The 11224-nt window shown below is 39.5% G+C and overlaps 1 pseudogene; it reads right to left on the bottom strand.

The window, feature by feature from the left end:
* Nucleotides 1–9383: 9383 nt before the first annotated feature.
* On the bottom strand, nt 9384–10260 carry LOC147425027 (uncharacterized; annotated as a pseudogene).
* Between the last annotated feature and the right edge of the window lie 964 nt (nt 10261–11224).

Raw genomic sequence — 11224 nt, 5'->3', positions numbered from 1 at the left:
ATTCTTGCCCTTGCCTTACGACCTAAATAAGAAGAAGGTCAGCCTTAACTCTTACCTAAGGTGTCTTCGTTTCAAGAAGGTAACTGTTTCAAGAAGTTTTGACATATCACTCATGATGTCAAGTTCATTATTGAACATGGTCAAGTAGACTATTCGGCAGATTGTGAAGACCTTTCAAGAGCTATAAAATCTTGATACTACTACTTTGCCAAGCCTAGCTACCCACATACAACTTATGCAATAGTTGTATACAGAGTTCAAGAGTAAGGAGAAGCTTAAAATATCAGCAAATTGCACAAGAGTGGAAGCCAACCCTTCCAATGTTTTTGAGGCTCTAAGAGTCATCGGTAGGATAGAGCTTGCTTCATCAACGATGGCTATCACTTTAGACCTACCTCAGCTCCCTCCTGTTTTACACCTTCTATGAGATACCGCCATCTTCAACATATAGACTCAACGCTTGCTAGAGAGAAGATGGCACATGTGAATCATGTGCGTATCACACATCCTACCTTCAAAGATCCATTGTACGTTGGGATGGGGGAAAAGGGAACAACACCCTGGACACAATACACTGCCTCTCTATAGACCAAGGTAATAGTACGCACCCTACCCACACAGATTCACACACACACACACATACACTTTTTTGCAAACTTCCTATGCACGAGCTCGCCTACTAGCATTTCCGACCATACACAATCACTCCGGAACACCCACACATAATTGACCTAGCAACACATACAGACTGTTTGCACTATCTCTTCCCTTCTCTCTCCGCACACACACACACACACACACACACACACACACACACACACAAAGACCCGGAGCCAATGCTACCACGGGTTAGCCTGCACAAGACGAGATGGAAGAATAGATCAAAGACGCTAATATCATCAGAAAAAATGATGGGCACAATGGTGATGATGATAACACAAAGGAGTGGCAGCATTAGGCTTCTCCTTCTTTGAACTCGTAGCCTCTTTCCCTATGCCCCTCAAGGATGGCGGCTTCATTCTCTGTAGCAACCTTTGGCGGCCACTTCAATTGTAGCCCTCAGCTCCCTTGACTTGCTCCAAGCTTAGCTCGGCTGCCCAATGGCACCCCAATTCCTCTGATGTAGAATTACTTTGTACTTGGTCAAAGATGATACCACTGTTGGTAAGTCTCGGGTGACCTGATCGCCTACACCCAATTGCCCTCTCTCATTCCTACCCCATGTGAAACATCGTCCACTAGCATCCACTACAACACAATGGCATGAAGCAGAACCAGAAGCAACATATACAATGGGAACACCCCTAAGAGATTGGAGACGAGATGGAGAAGGCAAGGCTGCACCAATGCTGTCATTCAGGGTCTTGCGACCAATGTGATCCCACGCCGTGCTGCCACAAAGAAAAATCTCACCTCCCTTCACCTCCTCCTCTTCCGGCTTTCCCTCGTCCTTGGTCACCTGCAGGTCCCGACCCTATCACAACAAGTTTTAGACTTTTTTTCAACATGAGAAAAATGGCACTTTTTCCACTTCTTTTTCTACTTCAAAGTGTGAAAAGCACGAGAAGTGTAAAAATGGTTTTGATAGAAAAAAAGAGATTTTTCATTTAAAATATTTACCATCTCAATGTAGTAATTTTATCAAAATCAAAATATTTGCACGTATCATCATGCAAGAAGAAGTTCATATTTTTGCATACATGAATAATTTGTGTCAGTTTAGGTCTAAATTTTCTCATATTGAAACCACTAAATTTTAACAACGTTACTTATATTTTGATTTTGAAGGTGGCATTCTTGATTTTTTTTGCAACAAATTATTTTCACTTCAACAGTATGAATTTTTTTGCACAATGTAGTTGCTTCTAAACCATTCAAATTTTGTCAATATATGATATATTCACATCTTCTTGAGTAAAAAAATACATCCATGCCACTGTAAACTTTTCGTATGCTCAAAATTTTTCAATGCTTAAGACATTGAAAATTTTGTATGCTAAGAGAAATTCTCACATCCTATCATAAGAAGCACTTTTCCTCTAGTGATAATAATTCTTACTTTGTAAAGATTTCACTTTTGCTATTTTAGCTTTTGAACCATACAAAATATTGCATTCAAATGATATAAATTTTTGTGTCATGAAAATCTTTTCACTCTCAAAAGTGAGAAAATCTCGACCTTTACTGTAAATTATCAGTATGATGTTATATTTTCACCTTTTATAGCAAGTTTTCACTCTTAAATCATTTATAAAAAAATACTATGACAAAGATTCTTATCATTCAAAGTGCAAAAATCTTGGACTTCAATGTAGTGTTATTTTGGTAGGTTCTAACAGAATTTACCATAGTTAACCATCAAATATTTTGCATGATGACAAAAGTTTTTATCTCTTAAAGTGAGAAAAGATTAAATTTCAATGTAGATTATTTCTATATTAAAAATTATCCACTTTTGCAGACAAGATTTCTCTTATAAGATGATGAGAATTTTTGTATCATGTGAGAAATTCTCACCTTTTAAAGTGATAAAAGCTTGAACTTCAATATAGGTTATTCTCATATAGTAAAATTTTCACCATTTTTTAGCAAGACTAGCTACCTCTTGGACCATAAATTATGCTACCTCTTAAGCATCAATTAATTTGCTTACGTAGAATTTTTTGAAACACCTTAATGTACCACATGCAATCCTTTGAAATCAGTCTTTGCTCTTGTCTTATTCACGTGCATTATGCCTCGAAAAAAGAGTACATTTGTTTAATTATGTGTGTGTGTGTGTGTGTGTGTGTGTGTGTGTGAGAGAGAGAGAGAGAGAGAGAGAGAGAGAGAGAGAGAGAGTGAGTGAAATGAAACGAAATGTTATATTAATGTCTTCAAAAGGCCATAGTGACCTATGAGACCAGAAATTTACAAGGTGGTGGATCAAATACAAAGTCAGAGTAACGAAAATAACCTAACAACAATACAAAACAAAGATATATACTATGGGATCCTAGGTTGGTCGATGTGAGCTAAGCAAAAGACTAAGCAAAAATGGGCGGTTTATTACAAAAAATCTAGCATCCGGTCGCTGGCGAATCTCATCAATTTCCTCCATGGTTAGTAGTCTGACCGAGCGTCGTGCATGCCTGGCCAGCGTGCTCCGAATCTTTTGACGTAGCCTCCGTCGGTGCTGTGTAGTCCTTCGCAGTTGTGGACGCCTGGATTTCCCTAGTTCAATCGCTTGATCGATCAATGTGCCGCTGGTGTGAGACGAGGGGGAGCTCTGCTGTGGCAGTGGCTCTTGCGGCTGTCCTATGTCTGCTCTGAAGAAGTCTGTGATCCGTCTTTGAGACTGGCTAGCCCTACCATTCATCAGGCTCTCTCTGTGTCTGCGCAACTCGAGCAAGAACAAACCTAGGCATCTCTGATCTTCATATCCCATTACTCTTGCGAGTGGTCCAAAACCCTCTCTGAACAAGCAATGGAAGCGGCCTCGTATCTTGTAGTAGACAGGGCAGCGGCATGTATAATGCAACTATGTCTCTGGTTCCATGTCACACAAGGGGCATGTCCTGGCCTCTGCTGGTACTCCGCTGTATCTCCCAGTTTCAATCTGCAGCTGGTGAGACGATGTGCGTAGTTGGCCAATAGCACATCGTATCCCATGAGACAAGTGGGTATCCATGTATCTTGGTCTCGTCACAAAACCATCTTACGTAAGTTGGAGAAGGTGGTCTCTGTAGAAAGCCATCTTCGTGCCCAATTCTTGTGCTGGTTGTATCCATGTCCTCCTGGTGTCTAGCTGGGTCAGGTCTTGGCGGATGAGCTTGGTGATCTCCGATTGTGTAAGAATGAGAGATGGTGCATCCAATGAGTACTGGAATGGTGGCAGCATGTCTATGCTGAACCCATGCACCTGAAACCATGATGTCATCTCCCCATACCAGCATGTTGTATCTCCTTGTATGGCTAATTGTCGAGAGGACTCAAGTGCTATGCAAGCATATCTATCTCTGGGAAGTTCCCATGTGCGGTTTATGAAGGAGACTCATCTGGTGAGCGCCTCCACCACTAGTGGGGGGGCCGCTAGCTCTGCACAGATAATGCCCCGTGGTACTGATGCCTTGGCTCTAATGAGCTGCGAGATCATAGAGACGAGAGGTTTCTCCATGTTCCCCCATCTATGTGTGCAACCCGGCCTCCCGTGGTGATCCAAAGAGGGCCCCATATCTCGGCGGGATCTTGGGCCCATAGAGCAATGCTGAGGCCACCAAGGTGTTGAGAGGCGGAAGTGAAAAAAAATATAGACCCGGTGGCCTCTACACCAAGACTATGCACAATGGACTCATCATGGGGGATATACAATAGGGGCACCACCTAGCAAGATATGCGGCTAGGACGCATACATATACACAATGAAGCATGCCATGGAAAACAATTTCAAGATCCACGTCCAAATGTGAAATGGGGTGGTCGGAGAATAAGGTGAGAGGAGTGGTGAATGAGTGAGAATGGGCTTGCTACTCGTGCATGCTAGTAAGGAAGATAATGAGGTAGGAGAAACTTGCGAGTATGCTCACTTATCATACAAGAGGTGGCGAATCCGCACACCTCAAGATGGAAGTAGCAAGATGATAGGAATATGAGAGGGAGAGAGATAGTGTGTGTGTGTGTATGGTGGCGAATCCGCACACCTTTACATAAGCAGAAAAAAAGGCAAGGAACAAGCATATACCATACTCACAATGAGATGTATCCAAAGCGACACAAAATATGGCACCAAGATGGAGTGTGTTGATTGCTTGCAAAATATGAATACAATAGGTAGCGTATGGCAGGAAAATGAGAAGGGGACAAGATCGTAGGAGGCATAATGGAGAGATGGGAGTTGGTGGCGAGGAATATCATGAGTGTGTCCACCCTTCTTCTTCTTGAAATTGTGCCTTCAACCCTTAATTACAAGTGGTGTGGAGGTGTGGTGCTCATCTTTTGTGCATGGTGATGGTGATGATGATGGTGTTGTGATTATGTGATTAGGGTTCATGCTACAAGCATGTAGCACAAGAGTGTGTATGGATAGGTGTGTGTGTGTGTGTTCTCTCCCCCAAGTGAGCTCTCATGGCCTCCTTATATAGGGAAGGAGGGAAGGATTTAGCAATATTTCTATTTGAGGTGAGTGTCCCACTTTGGTGATTAGGAAAACGGGGTGCATGTGATTGTGGCTCCCATCTTGTCTCTTCATTATTTAAAATACCAGAGTCAATAGTGAGAGAAAAAGAGAGAATGTGGGTAGGATGTAGAGGATAGGAAATATTTACAATAGTCTAGCTTTGGATAGACATAAGCTTATTAGGGAGAGAAGAGAGAGGTAAGAAAATTATAAGAGAGGTTGTCGAAGGTAGATATTTGTTGATGAGGATGGATCCTCCAAAAATGGTGATAGAATTACTCTAGACTAGCCAAGACCTCATTAAAAGAGCCTTGTCTCTTGTAATCATGCTTGAAGACTTGTAGAACCATATCCATTCTAGAAGGAAGAAAAGTGGGGATGTCCTGTGTCACCATTACACGAGAAAACTGGGGTCCACTACAAAAATCATATCTCCGTGTTCATAACTCCAAAAATTCTGAAAAAAATTGAGCTAAAAGTTGAGATCACGAGCTACATCTTTCATGTTGAACGCTCCTTCAGATTCGGGGTTCTTCTATACTTAAAAAATTCAGCCAAATAATGTATTATTTGTGGCTGCAAAAGTCTTTTGGTGGTCCCCTTTGAGTGGACTTCTCTCTTGCCTTCAAGTGTAAGCTCCTTCATGTGTATGAAAACATGACCTAGAGTGTTGAAAAGATTGGCAATCATCTAGATGGAGGTATTATTGAAATTTGAAAGTGGGGTTGAGGTTTGAAAATGAAAACTAGTGAATAAAATATTTGGTAGAGTGGAATAATATATATACAATGAAAAAAATATATTAGAAAATACTAGAATATATATATATTTAATATTTAAGGTCAAAAGAGAGATCAACAAAGAAAGCTTACTTATTATGCTACATCGTGATTGATTAGCATAAGTATTATTTATTTAATAAAGGCTAAAATGTTAGTGAAAAAGGGAAGAAAAATCAAAAGTAACTTATATAATAGGAAATATTTTTGGTAAAAGAGAAAAAAATATGGGGGGGTTCCCATGCATGGAAAAGCTTGCCTCAGTGTCAAAGATCTAGAGCTTCGTCCGGGGCTCTTGAAACTGAACTTGCGAACACATCCTCTCCAATCTACCCAGTGCTGCGTGGGCTCTAGTCAGTCTGGTCTCTGCTGCTCTTCTGAGTGAGAATGTGGGTCCGTTGAAAACCACTCCAAGGTAAGAGAGAGAGAGAGAGAGAGAGAGAGAGAGAGAGAGAGAGAGAGAAATCACATTTAAGACATACTTAAAGACCTAGCACTCTAAACAAGGGATATTGATACAATTTCTGGCATCTCATAACAAACTGTTGGCCTCAAAAAAGATATTTTACTATACATCAACAACCAAAATACTAAGGATATTTGCCAAAACAACTCAATCCTGATAGGCGTGAAGCTCTCTCTACTTTACAAAAAGTAATAGTTGTAGAGCTATATGTTTGCATGCTCAATACATATCTCAATAATATTTGACATATAACAATGTTGGATTGTCATTATATGATGATACACATTTGCAATTGGCGTTTCAAAAGAACTTTGCACTTACAAAAGCTCAAATTCATTTTGACCCATCTCCATTTCTTGATCCTCTCTAAGCTTTAACATTTTGGTCCAAAGAGCCCAAGACACCAAAACATCCAATGCCTCTAACTCTTCACTTAATTTTTCAAAATCAAATGACTGTTTAGGATTTATCCGCTGCACAACCCTTAGAAAGTCATCAAGTCGTTTGTACATCAAGTCTACGTTGTTCTCTCCCATTAGCTTCATAGCAATAGATTCTTTTGTTGATTTTGGTAAGCTACAAGCCTAAATCATCACAAAAAACAAGTGTAAATTCTCTAGAACAAAAACATCAAGTGTGAATTGTTTAGAACATAGAGTGTGAGGGAGTTGAAAAGAAACATAAGTATACATTAGCAAGTACTCCCACATGATTATCCCAAGAAGTAAACTTTTGACTTTTAGATTTTCGAACCTGAAATAAAGATACAATAGACATCAACATTCTATTCAACAAAGTGCTACAACCTTCTTAAATCAAGAAATTTACTTGAGTGGAAGCATTCTCCTTAAATCTAGCTGGAACTTTTATGCTTCTCTTAGAGGTTTTGCTTGTTCTATCTATGCCCTGCAAAAACATTCCGCTTGCTTCTACATATCTTGTGAAATAGGCATCACAACATATAGCTTAAGACATCACAAACCTGTATTGGTACCACATTCTCACTTTGCACTTGATTATTAGAGATATCCCTAAGAGCCTACAAAACAGGTCAATGTTTGAAGCCCTTCATTACAACTATTCTACAAATAAATTGGAGCAATAAAAATATACCTTCTTTTTTGGAGGTACCATTTTCTTTGTATGGGTTTTCCCCTGTCAATACACATTGAATCCTTGAGTAGACAAAGGAACATTATATCTCTAAATTTGAGTTGTCTATAGCCCTTACCATCAATTTGCTCATGCACACAACTTTCCTTCTTTTCTTGTGTGCTTCTTATAGTGGGATCATTATGGTCCTACACAACATAGTAGAGTTAAGTGATATTTGAAATTGGAATCCTTGAGATTAAGCAAGTATACCTTTTTCTGTATCTCATCTTCACTTTCCTCTTCGCTTTCTGATGGATGATTTGCAACCTATAGATCATCCTTTATTATTACTAATGCATACCTACTTATCACATGAAAAAAAAAGATTGGATAGTATGAGCCTTACAAATCCTTCAATCACTCCAATAGATGGGTCTTCAAAGGAGCCATCCAAGTTAAACATTTTCCATGTACAATGTAAGGATGAGAGAAATTTAAACAAAATAAACCATTTTGTACCCCATGTATCATAGAATAATCTACCTTGTTATTTTCTTCAATGGTACTATTTATTGCACAGTTTTGCATTTAAATGAGGGCTACTTGTAGCTACAAGCATCTGTTAAAGAAAAAGCAAAGTAAAAAGCATATATATACCACAAATTACTAATCAACTTGCAAGATAGAGGAGCCTTTTTATTAAGTACCTCTTCAAGTTGCTTGCTTGTTGGCTGTGGATCCCCGAAACCAAGCGGTCCATTGAACTTTTTCAACAAAAAATTGCTTTAATGGAAGGAATATCACTGATGCTTCAATAAATGCAAATATATACCTGATTTAGAATCTTTGAGCAAGCAATCTTTTATTTGTTAGAAGAAATGGATGCTTGAACATGTGAGGGTGAGCCATTTGCAATATTTGTAACCTAAACAATCAAAGAAGTAGAATTTGAAGGGTCTACAAAAAGATAAATAGACAATCAACTCTTAACAAGAGTAGGCATACCTCTTCTACTTGTCTTGAATGCTCAAAGTCACAAGCAATAGATAGCCTTTTTGATTGAGTGTATGTGATCGAACCAGTAGGAGTATTCTCATCCTTTTAGAATAGAACATTGACATGTGAGAAAACACCAAAGTTAATACGCAAAGGTATGTAATGAATTTACCTCTAGTTGAGATTGAGACCACTTCTTTGTGTCTTCTATGGTTGAATTCACACTTGACTTTTGTTGCAAAGATAAGGGGCTTGTTTCTTTCCAAGGCTATAAGCAACTTGTAGTTAGCAAACATATTCAAAGACAAATAGTTGATCTTTACAAAGCAAAAGAGAAATATTACATGTCCTTCTTCATTGGTTGATCGAGGCTCAGTCTTGCTAAGAAAGATTGATCGAGGCTGAGTCTTGCTAAGAAAGATTGATCGAGGCTCAATCTTGCTAAGAAACACAATTGGAACCTCTATTATTTGATTCTAAATTTGAAACATAAAAAGTGAGCTATCAAAAATCTTAAAAGTGAATGTAATTTAGATGTTATACTAGAGGGGTACTTACAATATGCAATCTAGATCCTGGTAGAAGACTTCCAGGAATATAAAGACTCTTTGCATCATTGCTCAATGATTCAATCTCCACCTTCCACCGCTCATAATCATGTTCACCATGTGACTTTGAAAAGACTATGCCTCTGCCAACTTCCTTTGTGTGCGAATCAAGGACGGGAATGAAGCAAAATTGTTGTGCTGTACCTTTGGGAAACAATCCACATCTACATCTCACATTCTCTTCAATATATGATTGAATGCTCCCATGATTTTGACCTTTTCTTGGCCACTAGTAGGCACATAGCAAACCTCTTGTATATGATGTAGAGGGGCGGATAGATTTTCTATACCTTCAAACAAATCATCTACTTCAAGGTCAACCATCTCAGTGCCTACTTCTTCATGGTTTCTATCTTCATCAACACTCTCCAAGTGTAAGATATCTTCCACTGGGATCTGGTGGATTTTACCAAGCCCTTCAAACAATGGCCCTGCTTTGAGTCTCATGTAACGTCTATGTTAGTTTATTTTTAGAAAGATTTGTCTCTCTGTCATGTAATCGGAATCCTTGGCTTCATTGAGGGCTCGAAAAGGAGATAGTGTTCTTCGCTTCCGATGAATGAACTTCTCCACTTGCTGCCTCATTTCCTTGTCCTTCTTGAAATCTGCTTGCATAAACTTGTCGATGGGAAACAAACCTAGCCCTTGTTCGGTCCACATGCGAATCCGTTCCATGTTCCTATTGTATGTGCGATGCTCCCAAGCATGATTAATACGAAGAAAATCTTTTTCCTTTGCACTCTTTGGGATTTGGACTACAAAATGAGACTCTGATTTAGCTTGGAAATTGAGTTCATTGCAGGAAAAATTTGCTTCATCTCTCCCAACGTATACGTATGTCAAGGACAAATGATCATGCTGCATGTGAGGTGGCACTTCTTGCGAAACTTGTTTTGCTGGAGTGGATGACAAAGTCTCTGCCTTGGCCAATTTGCTTTGCGCCCAACTATGCAAAGCAAGTCTATGTCCACTAACCTCTATTCCCAAGGCTCCCTATGAAGCGACAGAGGTGTACAAGAGACTTCTTCCGTCGATATTGTTCTTGCATATACTTTTCGTATAGTGATCCATTCCCAAAAATTCATTAACAAACACTGCTACTTTTTTAGCATTCCATAAGAAGATGCTTTTCAAAGGCTCATTCGCCATGTTGATGTGATTGCTATTAGCCCTACAAAACAAAAGCACATCAAAAATTGGCCCAATTTGTATCAATAAAAATCACCCTCTAGATAACCATGGTATTTTGTTGAATGATATTGGCTTATATTTGTGATTTCAATCATGTTTCAAATAGTTCCTTGACTACAAACCATGCTTGATTTTGTACTTTTGTAAGCAATATGTAAAGATGATATTAAACAAGGGGGAGGGTTTTGTTTTACAAAACTCATGCCAAAGGGAGAATTGCTATCCCAATATTTGGGTAATGCTGGTTCTAATGGGTGGAGTTAAGCAATGGAACTTCACTTCACAATGAAAAAGTACCTTATAAGTACACGAAGAGGCCGAGCTTCTTTGCAACTGTGGGAGCACGGTGGCTTGATGACGAAGTTGAAGCTTGAAACAAGCTGCAGGAGCTGCATATTTCGTCGAAGAAGTTAATGGGAAGAGGAAGGTGCAATGGAGAAGGTCAAGGGAAAGAGGAAAGTGCACAGAAGAGATAGCTTCGCCAATGGAGAAGAAGTCTGTGGGAAGAGAAAGGTGCAATGGAAAAGCTTGAGGGACAAAGGAAGGTGCACAGAGAAGACGTTAGTTGACGATGGCGTAAAAAAATGAGCGCATGAAGTGAAGGTAAGAAAAATGATGAATAATAATCGATTATGCATGGTAAGACGTGCGCAAGATGTTTCAATTTAGGCCAATATCTAAATACACAATATAGTGTTTAATATTGTTTGGAGCTTTTTAAAAAACTTGAGCAACGGCGCCGTCGTTGCTCAAAGTCAAAAGAAAAGAAGAAAATGGCCAAGTACTATAGCTTGGAAGCGTCGAGCTCGCGTTAGCTGAGGCAGGCCTGTTGGAAGCAAGAGAGGCGATATAGCCTGCGGGAGCAACGTCAGGGCGAGGTCCAGAAACGCGAATAGGGTATGTGTCGTGTTTGGCTTGATGTGATTGCGAGAGA

This window comes from Adiantum capillus-veneris, chromosome 25 (genome assembly GCF_014529385.1).
Source record: "Adiantum capillus-veneris isolate H3 chromosome 25, ASM1452938v2, whole genome shotgun sequence".
NCBI lineage: Eukaryota > Viridiplantae > Streptophyta > Polypodiopsida > Polypodiales > Pteridaceae > Adiantum > Adiantum capillus-veneris.
The sequence above is the reverse complement of the archived record's forward strand: the minus strand, read 5'-3'. Positions and strand labels throughout refer to the sequence as shown.